Here is a 26,049-nt window from a genome sequence, read left to right as displayed (position 1 = left end):
GCCCAGAAACTGATGATTGGATAAAGAAGATGTGGTATATATACACAATGGAATACTACTCAGCCATAAAAAAAGACAAAATCGGCCCATTCACAACAACGTGGATGGACCTCGAGGGTATTATGTTAAGCGAAATAAGCCAGTCAGAGAAAGACGAACTCTATATGACTCCACTCATAGGTGGAAATTAGCATATTGATAAGGAGATCTGATCGGTGGTTACCAGGGAAAAGGGGGGGTGGGGGGAGGGCACAGAGGGGGAAGTGGTGTACCCACAACATGACTAACAAAAATGTACAACTGAAATCTCACAAGGTTGTAATCTATCATAACATTAATAAAAAAAAAATTAAAAAAAAAATAAACAAAAAATGGGCTGGAGACATGAACAGACATTTCTGCAAAGAAGATATACTGATGGCCAATAGGCACATGAAAAGATGCTCATCATTGCTGATCATCAGGGAAATGCAAATCAAAACTACAGTAAGATATCACCTTACACCCATTAGAATGACAAAAATATCTAAAACTAATAGTAACAAATGTTGGAGAGGTTGTGGAGAAAAAGGAACCCTCATATACTGCTGGTGGGAATGCAAACTGGTGCAGCCACTATGGAAAAGAGTATGGAGATTCCTCAAAAAACTAAAAATAGAACTACCATACGATCCAGCCATCCCACTACTGGGTATTTATCCAAAGAGCTTGAAGTCAGCAATCCCAAAAGTCCTATGCACCCCAATGTTCACTGCAGCATTATTTACAATAGCCAAGACATGGAAGCAACCTAAGTGCCCATCAACAGATGAATGGATAAAGAAGATGTGGTACATATATACAATGGAATACTACTCAGCTGTAAAACAGAACAAAATCATTCCATTTGCAATAACATGGATGGACCTTGAGGGAATTATGTTAAGTGAAATAAGCCAGTGAGAGAAGGATAATCTGTGTATGACTCCACTCATATGAGGAATTTAAAATTATGGACTAAGAACAGTTTAGTGGATACCAGGGGAAAGGTGGGGTGGGGGTGGGCACAAAGGGTGAAGTGGTGCACCTACAACACGACTGACAAACATTAATGTAAAACTGAAATTTCACAAGATTGTAACCTATCATTAACTTAATTAAAAAAAAAGAAAGATAAAAAAAAGAAAAAAACTATGATAAATGAAAAACAACTTAAGTTTATTCCAATTATGCAAAGTTGTTTTAATATTCTAAAATCAATTAACATAATTTACATTAACTGTTTGAAAGAGAAAATCTTACTATTTCAAAGGATGAAAAATTATATTTTTAAAAAGATATGCAAAGAATAGAACAGAATTTCTTTAATCTGACTAAAGATAGCCGTAAAAAGCTACAGAATATATTGTAATTAATAAGGAGATATTGAAAGCTTTTCTTCTGAGATCAGAAACAAGACAAGATTCCCCAGCCAGTTCAATAAGAGAAAAAGAAAGTGCCCAAGTATTGGGAAAGAAAGAAATACACTGATCATTATTTGCAAATGGCATTATTGTATATGTAGAAAAGTTAAAATATTAGAAGTAATAAGTAAATGTAGCTAGCAAGATCACTGGATACAATATCAACATACAAAAATCTATTTTACTTCCTTACACTAGCAATAACCAATTAGAAAATAAAATTTTAAAAATATATTGTTTATGATCAATGTTTTATTAACTTCATAAAATTAATTTGAATGTTTTCCTTTTTGATATGTTGCGGAAAATTTGAACATTTTTTCAAATCATTTAAATAATGTTAGATATATCTAGCTAACAACAACAACTGAAACGAAGCAAGTTGCATGTTCTTGTGGATGTCCATATTGGTATTAGCAGTATCTCATTATTGAGGAACACTTTTAGACATAAATTACAGGCTCCTAAGAATGTCCTAATTTCCTAAGTGCTCTTTTTTATTTACTAAAATGGATAAATCTCTTTTCTTTTTTAACTCTTACTCTTTGAAAAGTAACACAAGCATATTTAAATATTTGCAATCAACACAGACATGTAAAAAGTAGAAAATGACGATCTACCAGACATCTTAACAATAACCACTTCCAATATATTTTTTTTTTTTTTGAGGAAGATTAGCCCTGAGCTAACTGCTGCCAATCCTTCTCTTTTTGCTGAGGAAGACTGGCCCTGAGCTAACATCCATGCCCATCTTCCTCTACTTTATATGTGGGACGCCTACCACAGCATGGCTTGCCAAGCAGTGCCATGTCCACACCAGGAATCTGAACCTGCAGACCCTGGGCCGCTGAGAAGCAGAATGTGTGAACTTAACCACTGTACCACCAGGCTGGCCCCACTTACAATATTTTGATATTTCTCCTTATACATGTATGACTTTATAGTGTGGGTGTGTATACATGTGGTTATGAATATATATCCAAAGTGAGAGTACTTGCATGTGGGTGTTGGGGGGTGGGTAGGTAAACAGAACAGATAGATAGAGGTCAATTACAGTATGCATGATATTTGTAAACTGCTTATTTTTGAATTTAGACAACTTATAGAACTTAATGAATACAATAATTAGCAACCCTAGAGTTATTTGCATATTTTCATATCTCTGAAATGACATCTGTGTATGGATAAACATCCATCACAATCAAGTACATATGCTGCTTGGAGTTGTTTCCTCCAGCTGCCATGTTAGTTTAAAGTAATGAATGACATGTGTTTGCATACATTTGGGAATTTCATATTTGTTATGTTGGATTTCTTCTCTTCTTAAAACATACAGCTTGGAAATACCCATTTGTTTTCATACAACTGGATCGTGCACACATACTAGAATTAAATTAGTAGGTCCCCAGCTTGCATCCTTAAGCAATCCTTTAAATACCACCATTCTTATTAACACCGCCTTCTGTTCTCATTAAGTTTCAACAGGGTATGCTCAGGAATTTAAAACACAGTGCTTCCACATTTAAATAGACAGCTTGCCATTCAAAAAATGTGTGGACTTTAAAGTGTGATGTTGGAAATGGAGCTAATAGTTCCAAATATTTTCAAGAACAGACTATAGTTAAGCTTTGCAATGCTTTAATAGGACATTTGAAATATCAGAAGGATTTGGTTCTCGTGATATTCCCCAGCAGTGGTTACGAATAGTCTTTTCTTTCTTTACTATATTTGAATGGCATATTTCATTTCACACATCCTTTACTTGCTGCCAGAACCTTAATATTGCTAAAGGAGAAAGCTTACCTAGCGCAGTGTTTGTAAATGTCAACTAGCCAACAGATATTTGGAAGCCTACAAATGTTCACCTTTCTAACATTTGCTTAAAGCCATCTGGAATTAATGCTCTCCTCTTTCCGCTTCTCCACCTCAAAAAAACAAGATCTTTACACAGAAGCTGACACAAAATATATTAAATAAAGCTGGTATTCAGCCTTCTTGCATTCAAGCAGGAATTACACGTGCGTGGAAAAAAAGAAGAAAATATTTTTATAGTATTCTGTACTCTTGCTGTCAAGCTACCCTTTGCTATAGCTGCCATTTTCCAGTAAAACACATCTTGTTTATTCTGGATTAGGAGCAAACTCTTGCATGTCTACCAGGATTCATTTGCCTGCTAAAGAAGCACTATCCTGAAATAAATCACAGGCCCTTCAAACCAAGTCTGCATGTTTTCATTTTATTTTCTCAGCTTGATTAGTCAACATTTGTGGAAATGAGGAATTTGAAAGCTGATACTGAAAATCGCTTACAGAGTTGGCCCACCTTCTCTCAGAAGAGCAGCTAATTTTCCTCTCAGGCCTCCGGACTTTCAATTAGGGAAATGGAGCGTGAAGAACTGGCCCCTCTAACTCTGGAAAACTTAAATCTACTCTGGACAAGCTGTTTACATGTGGTTCAAGGAAGCCAGTGAATATCCTGGGTGAGTAGCACTGGTGTAGGGAGCTTTGGCCTTCTCTGTGCTCTGCTAATCTTTTCTATTTCTTTTGTTTCTCTTCCCAGGTTTGTTTTATCACAACCCAATGTAACAAAATCTAAGTAAATCATCGACATCCTTTCTAATTTTTCCATTTTCACTACTCACACATTCAGCCATATCCCCTCCCCTCCAATCCATCATCTAACATTCATTTACTAAATATTTATCGAACCGCTTCTTGGTACAAATCCCTCTATAGGACCTGATGGGAGACAGAGCAATCAGCATAGCATATGATTAGATTAGTTTATGGCAGCCCCCGGCCTCTAACATTAGAGTAACTTTTCCTCCTTTCAAGTCCTTGAGTATTCTGTCCCCCTAGATCTAAAATTATCCAAGTTTACCTAGTCAACCTTCCCCTCTAAGCTTCTGCCTCCCTTTTTCAACTCATATCTCTTCTACCAAAATTCCTAGAAAAAAAAGAAAAAAGAATCTTCCAGTAAAACAGTGGTTTTTACTTTATCCCCTGGTTAAGTTCAAAGTCTTCAGCCCATACTTAAAGTCTTGTCTTTTCAACTCTTGCATATTCAGTTTCTCTTATCTGAAATGATCACATAGCTATAGTCTTTCAAATTACTCACATTATATTGATAGCGTGAATATGCAAAATGCCAAACATTTTAAAAAGTAACTGATCTTACACTGGTCCCCTCAAAAATCCAGTACTAAAATTTATACTTTCAATAAATATTTTTGAATATCTACATATCAGTAACCAAACTACTAAACTGGAAACAGAAAACAGATAAAAGATCTGATCAATTAACCCAACATACAATTTTGAAAATGTAAATTTAATTTTTTTCCTGATAAATTACCTCTCAAAAAGTAACCCACTAGTAAAGAACACTGTCAGGAAAGTAAAACTTATTTTGGGCCTTGTAGGACCCAAAACATTTTGATTGAAACTTGGTAGATACAAAATGATAGGAAGAAATTAGGTTTTAGCTAAACATCCATGATTATTAAGGTTATTCTCTATTGGTTTGGAACACTCATCTACACACCAGTATTCAGCTTTAGGAATTTAGGGACTCATTAACTTTGCTAAACATGGAATTCAGCTTTTTTTTTTAAGCTAATTATTTCTTTACTATTTTTATATCGAATTCTACTTTTCTCATTACTCACAAAGGACAAATCTTCATCAATCCCCAACCCCTGCAGTCAGGGAAATCATTTCATTTAAACATCCCTTGAAAGCAATTATTTATGGGCTCCAGAGAAACTGGGGTAAACCTTTTCTGGTCCCATTTATTTTTGTGGAGATTAGAGATTACCTATAAAAAAATTTGAACTCGTAACTCTTTGGTTCATACATTAAAAAAAATAAAGCAAAAGCAAACCACTGATCCCAACCACAAATCAGAAATAACTGTTATAATTTAATTCCCCTTTCAGGTGCTCTCAAAGGGTTATTTTGCTATTTAACAGCATCACTGATCTGAGAAGCTCTATGTTCTCTGCAGCATCATTATTTTGCGAACCAAAATTATCAACACAATTGGTTTTATTTGGAATTACTTTGATTATTGTTCTCATACGATGCTCTCTGAATTGACCAGTTTAAATCCATGATAAACACTTTTATATATTTGAAGAAACCCTTATCCAGTGTCTTCCCTGCTCGTCACATGTGTGCTCTGTCTTTGAGCAACATACACCAGTTATTTTGCTATAATTTCTGCAACGCAGCTGCAGAATAGAGTCTCCTTTAAAATATCCAAGATTCTCATATTTCAAGTTTCTTTAGAGCAGTGTTCTCAACCTTGGCTGCACAGTCCTGACGTCCAGTCTCCACCTCAGACCAATTACATCAAAAACTCTAGGGGTGGAACCCTGACATCAGTAATTTTTAAAACTCCCAGGTGGTTCCAATGTGCAGTCATGGTTGAAAAACACAATTTAGAGTGAGAAATGACCTCAGGCTATCTGACAACTTTCCTATAAATAGCCTAACACATCACAAGTGGCAAATGGCATCAGTGAACATGTATAGCTGTAAAATAGAGTTATTTGTTTTGTTCCAATGCTGCTGAGGAATTTTTGTAAAATCTCTGTGTCTATGTCCCTGTAATTAGAAGCTTGAGGCATCAAATTCTGATAAAGAATCTATGCTAAATTTAGTCAAAAGCTGGAGCATGCCTTTGCGGATTTAGAAATGGCAGCTCTCAGTAAAATTTGGCCATTTAATTATACACCTAAAAAACCACAATTTTCAACAAAAGTGTCACTCAAATAATTAAAATTTTAATAACTTTCAGGTATATAATAAGCTATAGATGCCATTTATTTAGAGCAATTTATTAGTACACAGAATTACTAAGAGCATTACTTCTCACTAGTAACTTACTTATATAAATTCTTACATATTAAACTCTTATACTAACCTTTATGGTACCTGAAACTCCCTCATGTAATATCATTAAGATTTTTTGTTTTCTAGTCAGGAAAATTCCTTTTTATGGCTCATTCTAATAGCTCCAAAGAGAATCATCTGTTTCTATGTTGAACTCATCTTTATTATCAGCTCCAAGCTCTTTTAACTTATTTATTTTAAATTTGCTGCAGAGTTAATTTTCAAAACTCTTAGTTTCCTTTTTGATAATTTCTTTCTCAGGTCCAAACATGGTAGGAGTAATAAACCAACTCTCATTCATCAATAAGGAAATATTTTCTCAGAAGCTTTCACTCTAATTTTTACCCTTCTATACCCCTTTCATTAGGCAATGAGTTTATTTGATTTAGACAACCACCTTGGCATTTTCTTTAGTGGAATGGAGCAAACTCTGAGATTTGAGATTTAAAAAAAACCAAACTTTGATATGACAATTTAAGTTACTATGGAATAAAATTTAGGAAAACATCATTATTAACAAAGATGTAAACCCAACTGGTTTGGGGATTACATTGAACATCGTGACACTGGACTTGATTCTATGACATTCACCGGTGAACCAAACTAGAAACCTTATTTCAAGAAAGAGGTTTTGGCCCCAGGTTGCTGGGATCTGAATTACAATACAAATTTGGCGTCTCCTTTTTAAGTAGACCTCACTTTCTATGCCAATTCATGAAGTAGTAAGGTGGAACCAGGACAAAAATATCATCTCCTCAAAGCAGTCTTTCTGGATCTGCCTTCTCAAGTAGAATTGATCATTCTGTTGCTATTTCTACCCTTCCTGTGCATATTTAAATTGAAGAGCCTTTACCCCTTAAGGACAAATCATTTTTCTTGTCTTCCTCCCCATGCCCTTGGGGTGGTAACTTGATCTGATTCATAACTGTATCTCTAGTAACTAGGAGTTCACACTGGTGTTCAATAAATCTTTGCTGAATGAATGATGAGGGATTTGGGCCACGTATATTGAGCATTTGTTAAATCTCATCAAATTTCACTGCATGTAATTGTACTTCAACTACAAAGAATAAAAAAAATGTTTTAATTCTCCTTGGGACATGCTTTCGGAGTCAAATCACAAACCATTATAAAATTTGAGACTTGCTAGTTCATCACAAAAAGATTGATAGGCAACATGATAATCCACATTATTCACTAGACTCAAAAGTTCATTTTGCTATTTTACAAAACCAAGCTCTTCACAAATTTGCCACAAATTTGCCACCAGTGTGGATATTCAAATAACGTGCAAACACACATTTTAAGACAGGAAGATGTCTTAAATACTAACAGCTTCGTTGAAATAAAATTGGAGCTTTCTGTAGTAACTTTTGTGGAATTAAGCAAATTTGGTTCTTACTACACTAAAAAATGACAACATCCCTTTACAGTCAAACTTTGCATAACAGTAACATTCTGATTTACTTTTAGAAATGTTTGAAAAATCTCACAATGTTATGTGTAAGTTACCAAATATAAAACTTGGATATGGAATAAACCAACACAAATGAGCAAAGACATTATTTCTCAGCTAGCACTATAAATAGGTCCTATGAAGTATATAAATACATTTCTTACAAGTGAAAATCTACCACTTTATTAACAGCGATCTAGCCAACAGTTATTAATAACAAAAATGCCAGATAGAATGGCCAGAGTATAAACCCCCATCGACAGACAAAAAAAAAATGCATAACTCTTCCTTTCTTAATGATCTTAACTTCCTTCTTTCACATCATTACTTGATCCTTTAGAGACAAGAAAGCGTGGAAAGTGGAAAAGATTTTTAACATGTGAAAAAAGAAGCATAGTTTCACTGACATCAAAATTTGGAAATATGTTAGTTAAGAAACAGAGTGATAAATTTTTGCTGTTCTTAGCAAAATAGAATGAATATTAGGAATAAAAAAGACTCAGAGTCTAGAGTATTGTTTGTTTGCTTGTTTCTTTAAGAATTTGTCTCATTAATAAAACATTATGCAACATATCAATACATGAAAATAAATTAAAAGCAGTAAAAGTGGGACTGTCCACAGTTTTATCTGCCGGCTCATTCTTTCACTTTTGGTAATGGATACTGAGAGACAGTTATAGAAAACTGAGACTTCAGGAAAAAAATGTTGTTTTCACTGACACAGCAAAAATGTTCCATTCCCCAAGAGGGTGTGACTGTCCCTGGGTCACAGATTTAGTTTATAACAGAGCATATTGCATGGCTATGCTTAAATTATGTGTTTTTATCTAATATTTCTAGATTATATTAAAAGCGTGATCTATTACAGGTGTGACTGCTAACTTTTAAAACTTAATTTCATGAATTGATTTAATTCTCTTAAAATAGAAACAGCACTATTTTGCACTGCAGTTTAATTTTCCTTTCCTGTGGGTGCATAAGATTGTTGCATGTGTAAATGTGCCACACCTCTTAGCATTTCTTATGTACTTTACAAATGAAGTGTCTAAAACAAATTCTATAATTCAATTTCTGGTTTTGTTGTAAACCAAATAGTAGTTAATAGCTCAGCACACCTAATTTGACTTGGCATTTTCAAAATTGATTTATTGCACTGTCTGCAAAACCTGTTAGTTCTAAACTTGCAAATGCAATAGGTTCCTCTTGCCATGATTATTATTATGCAGCCTACAGGTATGTTATGTCTTCCCTCAGTTTATATAATTGTGATTTATCATCCATTTCCAGGAGAAATCACATCCTCAAAGCAATAGGTTCTGTCATTTTCTATTGAGTGAAGTGCAATGCATTATCTGAAGAGTAGCCTGGTTACAAAGAGGGACCTATACAAATTCATCCTGCTCCAAACTCTGGAGGAACTCCTGGGGAGAAACTGATAGGTCTTTTATGCTTTGCAGTAGTTCTGGTCAATGTCTTAGCATTTAAACACAATTAACCTAGAGTTTGCGGTTTGCTTCTACTGCTTATGAATGGCTGCAATGAATGGGCTAAACATGATTGACTTCCTAAAGATTTTTAAAGTATGATGAATAACTAAGTAGGGTTGATGACAATTTAGGCTATATTGAGGCAATGATATAGGACACTTTTTCTGCTTTCTTTAATAATTTCCATTCTCAAATTGTAATTCATTCTTTAAAATTAGCAATAGTAATTTAACAAGCATTGTATGTAATTATGCTTTGCTTTTTTTTATCCAATGTGCAGTGACTTCTCTTCATTCACAATAGAATTGTATAGATCTGCCATGCTGGACAGCTTTTTCTGTGTTATCAAATAACTAAGACAACTTTGAGAATTCCATTTTTTCTCTTATTGATGAGAACCTAAATTAAGCTATGGTTAAAGAGGTTTTGGAAGAATGCCAACATATTTCTTCTCTGAGTTTTAGATTACCGGGTAGCAAAAAGCAAAGCAAGGGGGAATCAAGTTAAAGAAAACCAACATTCTTTATACTGTATACGAGGATAAATAAATGAAATGATTTTAGGATAAATAAAAATTATTTTGATACTTATTTCAAAGATTGAATTAGATTCTACACAATAAGGCATCTACTATTACTACAATAACTACATTGAGTCAATAATTCATGTATTTACATTTCCATAAAATCTATCAATTCTCTCTCATTTTAGTATTGTGGGCATCTTTTTTAGGGATTTGATTCTTATAAAGAGCAACAGAAGATAAAATTGGGGAATATAAATTAGATCTGAAAAATCGTATGAAAATTCTCTCTCTCTCTCTCTATTCACCATCTACCTATATCAAATGTATTTATGATATTAAGAAAATAATGAAATCCAAGCTAAACATGAAAAATAACTAAAAATGAAAAATATAACTTATATGAACTTTACTTAAATCTTTATAACTTATGCAAAATTGAGTCTTATAGCTAAGGGAATGTATTTTATATATGCTTCAGTAGTAAAAAAATTTATAGTTAAGAAGATGTTCATCTAAATATTATTCATAATATGAAAATATGGAAACATCTTAAAAGTTAATCATGGCTAGATAAATGAAGGTACACCTTTCCAAAGGAAAACTAGTCATTATACATGATATTATTTGCTGACCATGGAAAGATCTCAGTCATATACTACTGGGTGAATAAAGAAAGTTACAAGCAAAAGCATATAGAGTATATGCCCTTTTATATAAAATAATACTAGAGTATACGTGTTCAGAGAGAGATGTAAACTCTGGACTTTTGGAGATAATAACGTTTCAATGTAGGTTCATTGGAGTTGTAACAAGCATACCTTCTGATGCTGGATGTTGATAGTGGAGAAGGTTGTGCATGTGTGGGAACAGCGGATGTATGGGAACTCTCTATAATTTCTGCTGAATTTTGCTGTGAATCTCAATTTTGCTTTGCTCTAAAAAGTAAAGTTTATTAATAAAAAATCTCTAAAGACTCTCTACTAAGTCAGCTGCTGGAACCAATGTAGTTGGGTCTTCTGACCATCCTGGAGGACCCTAACCAAGATTCAGGCCTTCTCTTTACATCTCTCCAGAATTTATGGTCAGAGGACTTGGATGGAGGCAGTAAGAACACATTCAATTATATCTATCATTTTTCCTACCAAAAGGATCTATGAGTCTACAGCCCTTCACGCAGGACTAACCTGCTGTTTCAGAGGTGTAGGCAAGGAATGAAATAGCTATACTATGCTCTTTTTATCTTTTTTATGTACTTCTAATAAAACACTACATCAGAGGCTAAATATGAAGACTAATTTGATTGGCTTGAGACTACAAAGGTTGTTGTTGAGGGCTGTAAATCCTCTCTATCCATACTTCAAATCTGTTTAAGGCTGCTCTTATCCTCCAAATAAACAGTAAAATTCAAATGATTGTACCATCCTTCTGGATCCATGGTAGACAAATTAAATTATAGCTTTCAGCAGACGATGACGTGCTCCATGTCTAGAGATAGAAATAGCCATTGTGCCATTGGGAGATGCTGTATCATATAGATATTTAAATATAGAAAAGAAAAATTTGAAATCTGCTCAATGCATCACACAAAAGCAAGAGGTTTGGAATGAATTACTAAATTTAATTTACAAAAGAGAGGACTAATTGTTTATCTACTCTTGAGTAACAAACTGCCCCCAAATGTAGTGGCTTTAAACAGTAACCATTTCATTTGTTTATGATTCTGCAGATTAGGAATTTGGGCATGGCTCAGCCAAGGTTGGTTCCACATGGCAACAGATGGGATCATTCAGTTGGCTGCATAGTGCTGGTGGCTGTTTGGGGCTGGAATTTTTAAGAACTCTTCCTTCGCATGTCTGTCACTTCATATGGCATCTTTCAATTTGGCTGGTTTGAGATGCCTCTCTACCTGGGGTCTCAAGACAGTTGGATTTCTTACATGGAGGGAGTGGTCCAAGAAGATGAAAATAGAAACGATGAATCTCTTGACATTGAACTATGAAATCATTTAGCATTATTTCTACTTCATTCTATTTGAAAAAGCCAGTCACAGCGCCAGCCAAGTTTCAAGGAAAGAGGCAATGGAACCCTCCTCTCAATGGGAAGAATTAGCGATCAACATTTAATCAATCATAGGAAGAGATCTCAATAGGGCACTTGGCAAAGCATCAATTTATGTTAGATAATTAAGGTTAATCAAATTAAGAACTGCTTTATTAGATTTGAGCTGACATTTTACCTCCTCATCTGAGTTGGGAAGAGAGTATGAACTCAAAAACATTGTCATTATTTTAGAAAAATAAAGTAGTATAAATTTTTAAATTATATTGTTCTATTTGATGTCTTGAAAACTACATAAATTATGGTAATGGAATAAAAAAACAAGCAAACAAAAATTAGTAGCCCAAAGTTCATGCATTTGTCATTCAAACAATTTACATGGCATGGGATCATTAGCTATTTTTCAATTAAAAAATATTGTTATATAGTTACAGAAAAAACATATTGAAGGAAAAATTAATTTTCATTATATTTGGTGCAGAATATTTTTTCCAAACTTACTGATAAATGTTTGTACTACAAATGGTAAACAGAATAAAACTTCCCTTCCCCCTACAGATTTTCACACCCTAATCCCCAAAACCTGTGCGTATGCTACCTTATATGGCAGAAAGAACTTTGCAGATGTAATTAAAGTTAAGGATTTTGAATATTGTAAATAATGCTGCAATGAACATAGGCATGAATATATCTCTTCGAAATAGTGTTTTTCTTCGAATAAATGCCATAATAACTTTGTATGGTGACAGATGGTAACTAGACTTATTGTGGTGCTCATTTTGTAACGTATATAAATATCAAATCACTATGATGGACACTTGAAACAGGATATTGTATGTCAATTATACTTCAATTTAAAAAATAACAAAGCTATGGTTTGAGATGAGGAAAAAACAGTTAAGGCTTCTGCTATAAAACATCGACCTGGATTATCTAGGTGGGCCCAATGTAATCCCATGGGTCTTTACAAGTGAAAAAAAATAAAAGCAAAAGTATAAGAGTCACAGAAAGAGTTGTGATGATGGAAGCAGAATTTGGAATGATGTGGTTAGGAGCCAAGGAATGCAGGCAGCCTCTAGAATCCAGAAAAGGGTGGGGGGGGGGGGGGGACAGATACTCCCGTAGAGCCTACAGAAGGGACACAACCTTTCATTTTAGTCCCAAAGACCCATTTCAGACTTCTGGCCTCGAGAACTGAATGCAACACATTAAACCACTAAATTTGTAGTAATTTGTTACAGCAGCAATAGGGAACTAATAAACTCGAAAAATTAAAACTGGAATTTGTAATTATTTTTCTTAAATGGCAGCTAACAACCAATAAATAATTTAGAAAACTTTTAAAACTAATTGTATTGTGAAGTAGTCAACTACATTAATGTTATCCAGCTATGACATCTTAGATTCAGAAACTGATTTTTAAGTAATACAGTTGGTTAAAGGCATGTAAAATGTGTTTTGAAAAAGAGGTGTCAAAAATACCTAATTCCTCTCTAGGGTATATTATATAATCAACTTTAACATTTTGGAAACACTTACTAACACCCAATGATATGTTAAATATAGTCTTTTAACCTATGTACAAAATATATATATTTTAAATAAATAAAATCTGAATAAATAAAATAAATATATTTTATTCTAACCTACACAACAAAATGTGGAAGAAATTTCTAATTTGTGAGTTCAGGGTTCTCTCCCCATATGAAATTAGACATACAATAGAATACAATAGAATTTATGAAAATTAATATATATCTATAATCCACCACAATCATTTAGTTGTCAGCTTCTAGTTTGTCAAAGTGTGTGTGTGCTTGTGTGTCCTCTCTTTGTTCTCCTAAATAACTTGATTGGTATACTTAAGAGGACACGGGGTGGAGGAGAGGAGGGGAGAGGAAAACAAGCATTTCTCTCTTTTTTTTTTTTTGAAGAATATTAGCCCTGAGCTAACTGCTGACAATCCTCCTCTTTTTGCTGAGGAAGACTGGCCCTGAGCTAACATCCATGCCCATCTTCCTCTACTTTATATGTGGGACACCTACCACAGCATGGCGTGCCAAGTGGTGCCATGTCCACACCCAGGATCCAAACCAGCAAACCCTGGGCCGCTAAAGCAGAACATGTGCACTTAACCGCTGTGCCACTGGGCTGGCCCAAAACAAGCATTTCTTTGTAGATCTATAGAATTACTTTACCATTAAAAGAAAAAGCATATGAATTGAACATGTCATAATTTTACCATTTTCATTTATGGGAAATATAAATACATTTCAACATTACAATGAAATGGATAAAGAGCAAACAAATATACATCCCCAAGAAATGTGAGATCTAATCAGTTTCTATCATAAACTAATTGATCATCCTTGGCCTATCTCTACAGATGATAAAACTAGGTGCTAGTGTGCCCAGTGTCATCTGCCTGCCACTGTTCTAATTCCCATCTTAATCGGAACTAGAGCTCCAATATAACGTATTTTCAATTTATACTAATGAGCAAGATCACTTTCCTCCTGAAAGCCGTTAATAGTTCTGTACCTTTTACAGAAGAAAATCAAACTCGATAACTCGTCTTTATAAGTTCCTTCTGTCTTATCTTACACTTCCAATTCTCCAAATATGTTTGTAAAGGTGCGGCCTGGAACCATGTTCTTAGCCTTCCTCTGCTCCTCCTAGCCTGCCCCACCTCATCCACTTTCGCCCAAGCCTCTTTGGTAAGGTATTCAGAGGAAATTGGTATGAAACATGGGTGCTCCCCAGATCCCATAAACCTTAACTGCTTAGGAAGGTGTTTCTGAGGACCTAGAATGAATCTTAAAAAGTTTGCAATGTGGACTCTATTTGCAGCTGTGCCGCTTACCTGCCATGACTGAGAGCAACTGATGGACACTTCGTATTTCATCTTCCTGATCTGTAAAACTAGGAAAGTGTTGGTAGTACTCACCCCACAGAGCTGCTGTGCAGGTTAAAGGACACAGTGTTTGTAAAGTGCCTGACACCTTGTTTGGGGATGAATGTACTTACTATATTGTCAGCTATTCCTATAGTTTGTTTAAAAAGAGAATGGTTTGCAAAAAGGGGGCTACAATCACCAAGGAGATGTGAGAGCATCTTTGTTCTTACAGAGTACAGAAGATCTATATGGCAATTAAGGTAGAAATCTGGGAAAATATAGTTTACATATGTGGAACTATTTTAGCATAGGAAATAAAATTAAGTTTATCTTTGGTTTTAGATGAATCTGCTAAACCACAGAGTAAAAAATGAGAAGGATAAATTCATTTCAGTATTCCCCATTTGACTATAAAGGTGTGGTACTTGAGTTCTCTTGTGAAGCAGTTGCAACATCTACTGGATGCTTCATTAATTAACGAGTTGAATCAAATCTTTGACACATGTTCACTTATGAAAAAAGAAAAAAAAAAAATGGGAAGGAAATAGAGAAGGCTACTACTGCCATAGCCACAGGATTGGGCTTCAGCCTGCATTAGGGAGGTTTGACAATTACAGCGATTTGTAGAATTAGAGATTGAGTGGTGGTATGGGGCGAAGGGCATGATGCTTTTATGAGTTATGCTGAGTAAGAAAAGGAGAACAAGTTCCCTTGATTCTCCGAAGGGAGTTATAAACTGAGTATGGCTGCTCTTCAGTTGCCTCCCCAGTGCCAGCACACCTTTGATGAAGCACAAACTGGTCTTGCTCTGCTCCTTCACCTACCCTCTCAGTCCTCAGTCTGCCTCCTCTAGACTTGAGTCTTTGCTTCTGGATGCCCATCACTAGCAAATGTCCTTGAACACAGTGACAGTATTCATGAGTACATACCAGTACTTAGTTAAAACCAAACAAACATTCCCATATATATTTTAGCAAAACTCAATCCCTCCCCATGACTTCTGCATTGGTGTGAAGATTTGGTGGAATTTGTCACAAATGTTGGATCATAACAGGGAGAGATCCTAACTACCTCCTGACATTCTCTGCTGTAGTCTTCCCCATTCCAGCCACACCAGCCTCCTCGCTGCACCATGATCAAGCCAGGCATGCTCCTACCTCAGAACATGTGCAATTCCTTCTGACCTGGATGCTGGTCTTCTAGACAATGCACAGCTAACTCCCTCCAATACCACCTGCTCAGTGAGGCCTCTTCTGACCACTATCTATGAAATTGCAACCTCCAGCCTCCTTGGCACTCCAGACTCACATTACCCTGCTCTATTTGTTGCCCTCAGTACAGGCCACTTTCCTATATCTATATTTAATACGTGATTTGCTTGCCTCTCCCCAAAGGCAGACATGTGTTTTGTGCTACCAATACCAAGAACAGAGCCTGGCACATCGCAGGCACACACTACATATTTATTAAATGAATATTCATTGAATAAATTAGCATTCATGATGTTTTTGGTCCACCAAAAAAGTCTAAATAGCATACAATTCGAAACTGCTTGGTGCAATAGGGAAGCAGGCAGTAAATTTTGTTGTTTTACGTATTAGACTAGTTAAAATATTTAACTTTTGACATCTCAGGGAATTTCTTTTAGCTTTATGGAAAATTCACTAATCCAGAATATTGTGTTACCAATCAAATCAAAACATGGTTCATGCAATTCTGGCTACATATATTAATCTGGAGATAAAGTTTACATCTTGAATTTTGTTATACATGTTTAAATTACTATTTATGCACCTTACCATTTTAAGAGTATAAAGCCTTTAATAATCAATTACCACATCCAATTAGTCCACAATCATTGAAATATACAGTTGGGACTAGAGCTCATTTCAAATCTCAAAATACAAAGTCACTTAATTCAGAACTCCATCTGTGCCTCCGTCTCTAGAGTCTGACAGTCTCCAGATTGTCTTCTGAGTTTTCATCAAAACAAGACACCAGTTTGGAATCTATTTTAACATTACTTGCAATATATGGGGACTCACATTGCATCTGCTTTGATTTTTCTCTAATGAAAGTTCCTAGTTGTTCCGTGTCAGAAAGGATGTAAGTATTCCCTAGAAATAGTGCTGTTATTTAGAATGCAACAATAGAGAAAAAGCGAAGCCCCAGATCTTATATTTCCTATTCATAAAATTGTAATTGGCCTTTTTATATCTGTTCTACCCTTGAGACAGGGAATTAACTTCACGTACATGAACATATATAGGATATCCATAAAACTCAGAATAGCTCAAATTCTCATTCCCCAAAAAGAATTAGAAACAAAATCAAAGCATATTTTTCTTTAATCTTGGGGATTTTGTATAGTTTAATGTTACCTCTTGAGATGATATTAAATTTCAGTTATTGTAAATAACTGGCAAAGAAGGAACTACGGTATAATCTTTGCAAGAGCACTGTAAATAGAGAAGAAATCCCCACAAAATCTATTTTTCACTTGTGGGACAAAGTCAACTCCTTGCAGATATCAAATGTTTATATTCTCCTTTGTCATCCTGGCTACAAGTACAAGACTTGTTAGACAACTTATTGGGTTCAAAGTCTGGGTTCACTCTTCTATATGACCTGGGTTATGACTTGGAATTGCTAATACTGTGAGCCTTATTTTATCCATATAAATAGGGATAAAAATGCCTGCATCAGAAGTTTGGGAAGGGTGAGGCCTAAATAAATTAATATACATAAAATACTCAGCATGATTTCTGATTCACAGTAAATGCTCAATAAATGCTTGCCAATATTAAAGGCAAGCAGAATGGCCAAAATTTCAACTCATGGAGAGGTGATGGTTCCAGAGGCAGAAAGTTGCTTTGCCATTTATCAGAGCTAAGAAAAACAAGGATACAACTTTGCCAAATGAACCAAAAGCATGTCTTGGTGCTATGTCTCCAGTTTGTGTGTGTTCTGCCTAATGCACAAATTCAGTATTTATTCAGCACTTGAATGAGAGTATACACAGACACACAAAATAATTTGTTGTTTTTAAGACATCTATTATGTTGTCTTCATTCCTCCCTCTGTAAATGAAACCTAAAATTTAAAAACACTCCCTGAAGCAATGGACAAATATCAAAGTAATATGCAACTTCTTTATTGATAAAGATTAATGCAATGTATTTTGTATATATTTCAAGATATGTGTATATAAAGTTTTTACAAGTAAGATTACAACAATCTGATTAACACCTCAAAAAAACTGAGAGAAAGAGGGCAGAAAGAAAACAAAGAAGGAAGGACAGAAGGAAGAAAGAAAGGAAGAGAGAGAAATAAAAGGACAAAAAGCAAATAAAAGAAATCTTGTGGACGAAGGTAAAGTTTATGAGTTGAAATTCTTATATTTTTATGCAAAGAAGGGCCCTTCTTGTCTTTTCTCAGCTCCCTAATGGCCAGATCACTTGTGTTCTGAGCCCTCTCTTGATTAGAAGTAACAAATTAAAGTGAGTGGCAGAGACACTGACTATAGCAAGAGGTGAGTTCTGACACCGGTCGGGGAGACTGGATCAGTATTAATCCTTTGTGACCAGTCTGTTGAACACACCTGACTCCCAAGATTTTAAAAAAACGAGAGAGAGAGAGAAAAAAATACAACTTAATTTCATCTTCCACCACCCCTGAATTAAAACTTGATTCAGTAGGCCTCAGTTTCACATGATTTTGAATGAATTCTTTGAGATGACTGTGGCTTTCCTGCTCATTTTAATTAGAGACTCCTACAGTCATTTGAGTAACAGTTTAAATTTAAGTAGAGTTTAAATTTAAATTCAGAAACCAAGAGGTCCAGCCCAAGATACTAATAATAAGCAAAACGATAATTTACAGTTAAAATTTTTTCCCCTTTCAAACCTGCTTTAAGCTGGAAACCTAGAGGGTAAATGTTGGGAGGGAGGGCGGTATCTTACCCTTCTCAGGACCCGTGAGAGTTCCTACAGGGCCTTTGTCTCCGATAGTGCCCTTGACTCAGATAGAGGTACCTGGGTTCATTCGGGGTAGTCCTTTGCAACTTCTTCCTCAACTCTGAGAATCCAGTGACATATCACCTGCCTCTTTCTGCTGACATCTCCTGTTCTACAGGCAATCACATCGGAAACGACCCAAAACAGTCTTGCTTGGTTTTCGCTCCATGACAGGTTTTCACTCCAAGACAGGTTATGGGAAATACTCACACACCAATAGATTACAGGAGTGCAGGCCAATTCTAATAGGCCTGTCACTTAAGCCTAAATCCACGCATGGATTAGATCTAGTTTACATTCTGTTTTATTGTTCTCAAGAATGAGTCTGGCATAAGCCCTCAGTGTCTCCCAACTTCAGGGAATATATTTCAAAATTGATTGTTTCCATTTTAATTGTCACTTGGCTTGGGACCATATGAATGGACCCCCACGTCTACCTCAAAGAAGGAATAGAACGGATGCATCAGTCTCTCCAAAGAGCTCTATCAGGAATCTTCTCTTTCCACATCTCCCTTTTCATATGTCTGGGCTGGAGAGTGGTCTCTAAATTGTAGAACAGATTCTTCTTCATTAACTCTTTTTATTAATTTGGCTATGGGAGGGGCTGTGTGTACTGTTTTACCTTCCCTTTGCTATCCTGATGCCAATCTGGGCTAAAATGAAGAGAATCCCATTCTAATGATTTGTTTCACCTCTTCTGCCTAAAGGGCTGAAACCACTGATGTAAAAGCATAGATCTTTCCACATCTCTATAATCTCTGTGGAACTAAAGAACCACAATGCTATAGAGCCACACTGATCAAAATGTGGGTTCCAGACCAGCAGCCTGGAAATCAGCTGGGACCTGGTTAAAACACAGAATCTCATTCCCAGCCCCAACAAATGCTGAATCAGAACCTACATTCTAGCAAGTTCCCTAGGAGATTCATATGCATATTAAAGTTTCAGAAGCACTGCCATAGAGGATTATTAATAATGATTGTTTTAATTCCCAAACTGTGCTCCTTAAAAATTTAATACCTTCCAAAATATTTTCCACAAAACAATGAGTTCTATAATCAAATGCATTTTAAAAACATGAAGCTAAATAAAGTTAAGCAAATTTCCTTTCTTTCTGAATTCTTAGAGACCAGTTAAGCACTGTTACACTCCAAGAGAAAAATGGCATTGGTATTTCTCCAAGCTATTTGATCACGAAGACATATTTTCTCTGGGTACTCTATAAGTATTCCCTAGGACACTGCGGTTTGCATAAAACAATTTGGAAAGGGGTACTCTAATTTATGAAGAAATGATCAAATTATATTTCACAAACTCTATCTACTTAAAACATCATGAAAAACATCCGTTTGAAGCTTAAAATTAAACACTGGAAAAATTGTTTGTGTGAAATATCTAAATTAAATTGGAAAATCGGTGATGTTTGCTTCTGTCCTCCCTCAGTTGTCTTCCAGGCCCATTACTCTCATTCCACCTGTTGGAGTCAGGCACTTGGCACTGATCGCAACTCAGTCTCCACGTTTTGCGACATATTCAGACTCAAGATTTCTTCCTCCTCTTGCCCCTTATCAAAATAAGAGTTATTATATTCCCGCTAAGGTAGATACCACCACAAAAACAGTTTGTCAAAGCTATCTCTGATAAGTAAAACTGAAGTTGCCTAAATATGCTATTCCTTCTTGCTTTTTTTGAGTAGAAAAGATGTAGGCTTTAAATTGCCTTATCCCAAAACAAAAGAATTACATTTGTTATTACAATTCAGATATGTTGAACCTAAAACAATCTCTGTGAATGTCACATGCATGAATTCCAACACAGTTGGAATGAAAAAGGGCCATGTACTAGAAAATCACCAAACTTGCAAATATGGACACATTACTACATGCCAACTTCCTGTTAGTCATTTTCATCAGGGACCCTATGTTGCTTTCTCAGTAATTTCATTATTTAAATGCCTTTTTAATTTTTCCTGTCATTTTCATGGTCCAGGAAGACAAATTTCACAATCATGAAGAGTTTCATGGTTAGATTTCTCTCCTTTCCACTTAGAGCTTATCATGGATAATTTGTATAAAAAAAATGCAAGCTACCACTGAATTTGTTTTCAAATTCTTCCAGACATAATATTTTCTGGCTAAAAAATTCCTCATTTTTAATTTCCTTTTTCTCTTCACTTCTATCATAAAAAATAGAGCCTGGCTGCTGTTTTTATACGTTTTTTGGTCATAACAAATTGTTAGCTAAGATTTCAAACTAGCACCCAAAATTGTAATTATTCCATTATATTTGATAGCTTCAGAGCCAATTAATTGCTAAAATATTATAAAATATTATTTTATATAATATCAATAGTCTGGCTCACTTTGGGCTATCTCCTGCACCTTGCATTTCATAAAAGAACCATTAATCATCATTGCCGGTAATTCCCCAAGAAAACAACTATGCAGAATTGAGAATATGCAAAAAAGCTCCATGGTACATAAACATCTGTAATTCCTGCTTCCCTCGTGGCTTTTTATTTGGAGCTCAGATTTTAAAACCAGGCTTGTTTACTTTCTCTCCATCTGTATTTATTCAACAAATATTCATTTAATGCATATTAAATGCTAGGCTCTGTTCCAGACTTTGGGGATTCAAGAAAACTTAAAAAAATAAATAAATAAGGTCAGGTAGTGATAAGTGCTAAGAGTTAAAGCCATTTAAACAAACAGAAAGTGACTTGGGTAGGGGAGCAAGGAGTTGTCTTCCTGGACACAAAAAAATGATAGAAAAAATAAAAAATAACATACATAAATGTATAAAAATATCGATATATTTGATCAGCTATATATTAGGTATACATTTTCGATCAGATTATCTCAGTTATACTCTGCCAATTTAGGTGAGAATCAGTACCCAGTTTTAGCTGTTCTTGAAATGATTATTGATGATGCACTCCTCCATGAATTTTCTGTGGCCCGTATTTTTCAGACCATACCAACAATTTTCTCCAAATTTGCTGAAAATTTCTATAGCTATTTTCATTTGACACATAATAAGAGAGAAAGAGAAAAGAGACGTTATCTTAGTCATATAAAAAGAAATCTATTACAAACTGTTTTAATTGAAAGTCTTTTTATTTACATATTTATTTTTTATTGCTGTAACATTGGTTTATAACATTCTATAAATTTCAGGTGTACATCATTATAGTTTGATTTCTGTGTAGATTACATCGTGTTCAGCACCCAAAGACTCATTACAATCCATCACCACACACGGCCTAATCACCCCTTTCACCTCCTCCCTCCCTATGTCCCCTGTGGTAACCACCAATGCAACCTCCATTGCTATGTGTTGGTTTGTTGTTGTTTTTATCTTCTACTTATGAGTGAATACAGTATTTGACTTTATCCCTCTGACTTATTTCACTAGCATAACACCCTCAAGGTCCATCCATGTTGTCACAAATGGCCAGATTTCATGGTTTCTTATGATTGAGTAGTATTCCATTGTGTATAGATACCACACATCTTCTTTATCCATTTGTCTCTTGATGGGCATCTAGGTTGCTTCCAAGTCTTGGCTATTGTGAATAATGTTGCGATGAACATAGGGGTGCATGTATCTTTATGCATTTGTGTTTTCAAGTTCTTTGGATAAATACCCAGCAGTGGGATAGCTGGATCATATGGTATTTCTATTCTTAATTTTTTGAGGAATCTCCATGCTGTTTTCCATGGTGGCTGCACCAGTTTGCACTCCCAGCAGCAGTGTGTGAGAGCTCCCTTCTTTATTACGCTAACAATTGTAATGGTGTTGTATTTTCTTCTTAAGGAAAGATTTAAAGACCAAGAAATACATGGTGGGATTTTTTGTCATTTATTTTGTCAGTATGATGACCAAAGCATTGGTCAACTTAACAACGAAACTGAGAAAAAATCGTTATGAGCTGCTTGATATCATATAGGAAAAATACCTTATTAACTACATTTAAAATTTTTTAACCACTTATTCAGGCAAAAATTAATATTGTAAAATTAATGTTTTAAAAAGTCAATAGTGGAAAGGTCATGAAATATTTTTGTAAGAGTCAGAAAAGTCAGTGTATAAAACAGAAACTCTGCCAAGTGAAAATGAACATGCTGTGTTCTCAAGACTTACACAAAATATATTGGCAATAGATGCCTTGGCTTTCTGGAAAGATGCTCACAAAGAGCATGTGAGAAGCTTCTTTGCTCTCTTGACTGTACTCTTAATATTCTCATACTGAAACTCTGTCCTTCAACTCATTTTTGTTTTAATTCCTATGGAGTGCTTTGATGGGATGTATCAAAAGAATTCTATAAATATCTAAGATTTTATCACAGTTTAGGCAAATCAATTTTGAATATACAATTAATATAATCAAATGTCATATTTATAATATAATATGATAATTTTGTTAATACACAGATAATATATAATAATATATAATGATATAACATAGAATATATATCATATGTGATTATTATATATACAATCAGCCCTTCACATACGGAGTGCTGACTGTATTCATTGTGCTATGCCATTTTACATAAGGGACTTAAGCGTCCATAGACTTTGGTATCCATGGGAGTTGCTGGGACCAATCCCCTGTGGATACCAAGAGATGACTGTACTACTAACAACATATTATTATATATTATATATAATTCAACAACAAAAAAACCTCTCAGATGTATTATTATTATTTTAGTTACACTTATGAGGAAAATAAGGCTAAACCTTGATCATTTAGGTTTTTACTTGTCTTTACTTGTCTTTTACGCTACTTTGTGTAAAGTCTTTACTTGTGTAGTATAAAGTTATCCAATACCTAAGGCCTTTACTATATACAGGTGTGTTTCTGGGATATAAATTGAATTAACATATTTCAATTAATGATTCATAAGAAAATATCATTCTATCATATTTTCTTTTTTTTTTTTTTAGGAAGATTAGCCCTGAGCTAACTGCTGCCAATCCTTCTCTTTTTGCTGAGGAAGACTGGCCCTTAGCTAACATCCATAACCATCTTCCCCTACTTTATATGTGGGATGCCTACCACAGCATGGCTTTTCAAGTGGTGCCATGTCCGCGCCTGGGATCCAAACCTGCGAACCCTGGGCCACCGAACTGGAATGTGCGCACTTAACCTCTGCACCACCGGGCTGGCCCCTCTATCATATTTTCTATGAAAGATAAAAGTAGAAGGAAAAGAGTGGTGCCATTTTTAGAAATTTGTTTCAAAATACCTTTGTGAGCTTATAGATAGAGATATAAAATCACTCAGTTTTGATCTCTAGTGGTTTAATAGACATAATTTTGCATCTCTTTAATTCTGTATATCTTTAATCTGTAGTTAAGAACTACACATTAGACTTCTTTCATGCCCAGGTTAATTTCAAGTAGCATGCCATTGCAAGTTTCCTTCTAATATGTCATCACATTTTTAATAAGAAGTTGACTGAATGGGTAGGACATTTGTCATAAGGCTTGACTTCCAGCCTTATCACTGTCTATAACTGGCTGCAGGCTATTGGACAGATCACTTAACTTTTCTGTTTCAGTTCCCTGCTCCCCAAAACAACTTAGATTAGTAAATTCTATTGTAGATTTAAAATTCTGTGATTCAAAATTTATCTTGAGCATCTACTATGTCCTACTAGAATACTGTGCTAAATATTAAGGGAGAAGGTTAGAAAAAAGTTGATATCACAATACGTCATTCCTCAATGTTTGCTGAACAAATGTTAACTAGAAACTAAAGCTCTTTTTAAAAAATGAGTTAAAAGGTTTAAAATACAACTACTGCAGAATAATATCTGTACATATGCAACATTTTTTAAACCATTTATTGACTTTATGGCTTTATAAGTTTAGAAGTAATTACCATAATAATAATAATAAAATAATGTCATCATATTATATGTCACAATATGTGGAAGATATTGTATGCTCTCCTGATGATGGTACCAAATATGGAGAAAAATATATATGAGGTAAAAAGAAAGTAAAAAAGATGAGAAAAAAATACAATAGAGGAAGAAATTTGTTATTATTAGAAAATTCTAGGTGCATTTTCATGATCGGTAACCATTTCCCTGTTGATGGTCTACATTAGATCTGAGACAATCTAATTAGTGATGTTTTTGTAATATACTCTACTAAACAAAGAAGATAATGATTAGGGATTATCTAAACTAATTTTGCTGTAACTATATTGTTAGCATGAGTTTGCTTCCTTTCTCTTCATTCTGGGTTCATATAGCACCACGGTCCCTAAATGGAAAAAAGAAAAGGAAAAAGGAAATATGGCACAGATCTATGGTATCACTGCGGGTTCTTGCTTGAAAATTGAATTCCCTTTGTACTAGGGAGGTAAATGTAAAGTCACCTAACTCCATTTCATTTAATGAGATAAGAATAGACTTCATAAGTGCCTTTGAAAGTTACTCCTCATTGTTTTATAAAAACATCAGTGATTTAAAAACATTAAGTGGGCATTTAAGAAAATCCATGCAAAAATACACACACAGACGTACTAAAATGACAGCAGTCTGCTTGCTGTTATTTGCCACTTATTGGGAAGATAAAAGTGTATTTTTTTCCTTTCCTTCCAACAATGAAAAATTGTCTTCACTAACTCTGCGGCATACAGGTTCCCCTGCTATCCGAAAGTTCGCTTTACACCACTTCGCTTTTACAAAAGATCTACATTAGTATCTGTTTTCGCTAAATGAAAGAAATGAAAGAGGATTTTAGCTTTTACCAAAAAAGGTGAAAAGCAAAAACAGCATTCAGCCTTTGTTTTGCAGTGAGCAGTTATAAGGGCAGCGCGCATCCTGAGCAGCAAAGTGGCACAGCCAAGCTCCTTCCCCGGCACTACACTCCGCATCTCAGCATCAAGCTGCCACTGCTTTGAACTGTGTCTGTGAGTATCTGTGCTTTATCTCGATTTATTTTGGTATGTTATCTTCGGGTCTGGGAACATTCAAAAATTTTTCCCGTATAAATTAGTGGTAATAGCTTCTTCGCTTTACACCATTTCAGCTTATGAAAGCTTTCATAGGAACACTGTACTTTCGGATAGAGGGCAAACCTGCATTTACAAATACTTGAGGAGCAAAACATCCTTCTTTTTGAAGGATTTTCTAATAAAATGCATAACTGTGTGACTAATCAGCAGAATAAATTGGAAGAACTCTCTTTATTTAGGTAAAAAGATAAAGGTTTTTAGGGGGAGTGAAGTAAAATAAAAATGAATTTCCTT

The 26,049-nt window shown here is 34.9% G+C and overlaps 1 protein-coding gene and 1 long non-coding RNA gene across 5 annotated transcripts in view; one reads left to right on the top strand and one right to left on the bottom strand.

Moving 5' to 3' along the window:
• Positions 1-26,049, bottom strand: part of GPC5 (glypican 5) — a 1,278,940-nt gene that overhangs the window by 732,710 nt on the left and 520,181 nt on the right. The gene's annotated exons all lie outside the window — the stretch shown is intronic.
• The window catches only part of LOC139046511 (uncharacterized), a 47,075-nt gene continuing 24,771 nt past the window's right edge, over positions 3,746-26,049 (top strand). The window contains exons 1-2 of the long non-coding RNA XR_011506630.1: positions 3,746-3,921; positions 25,595-25,710. This is a non-coding gene — a long non-coding RNA (uncharacterized lncRNA). The remainder of the gene's footprint in view (positions 3,922-25,594; positions 25,711-26,049) is intronic.

The sequence above is a fragment of the Equus asinus genome, chromosome 11, assembly GCF_041296235.1.
Source record: "Equus asinus isolate D_3611 breed Donkey chromosome 11, EquAss-T2T_v2, whole genome shotgun sequence".
In the NCBI taxonomy this organism is placed as follows: Eukaryota; Metazoa; Chordata; class Mammalia; order Perissodactyla; family Equidae; genus Equus; species Equus asinus.
Note: the sequence above shows the minus strand (reverse complement) of the source record. Positions and strands in the feature narration are given on the sequence as shown.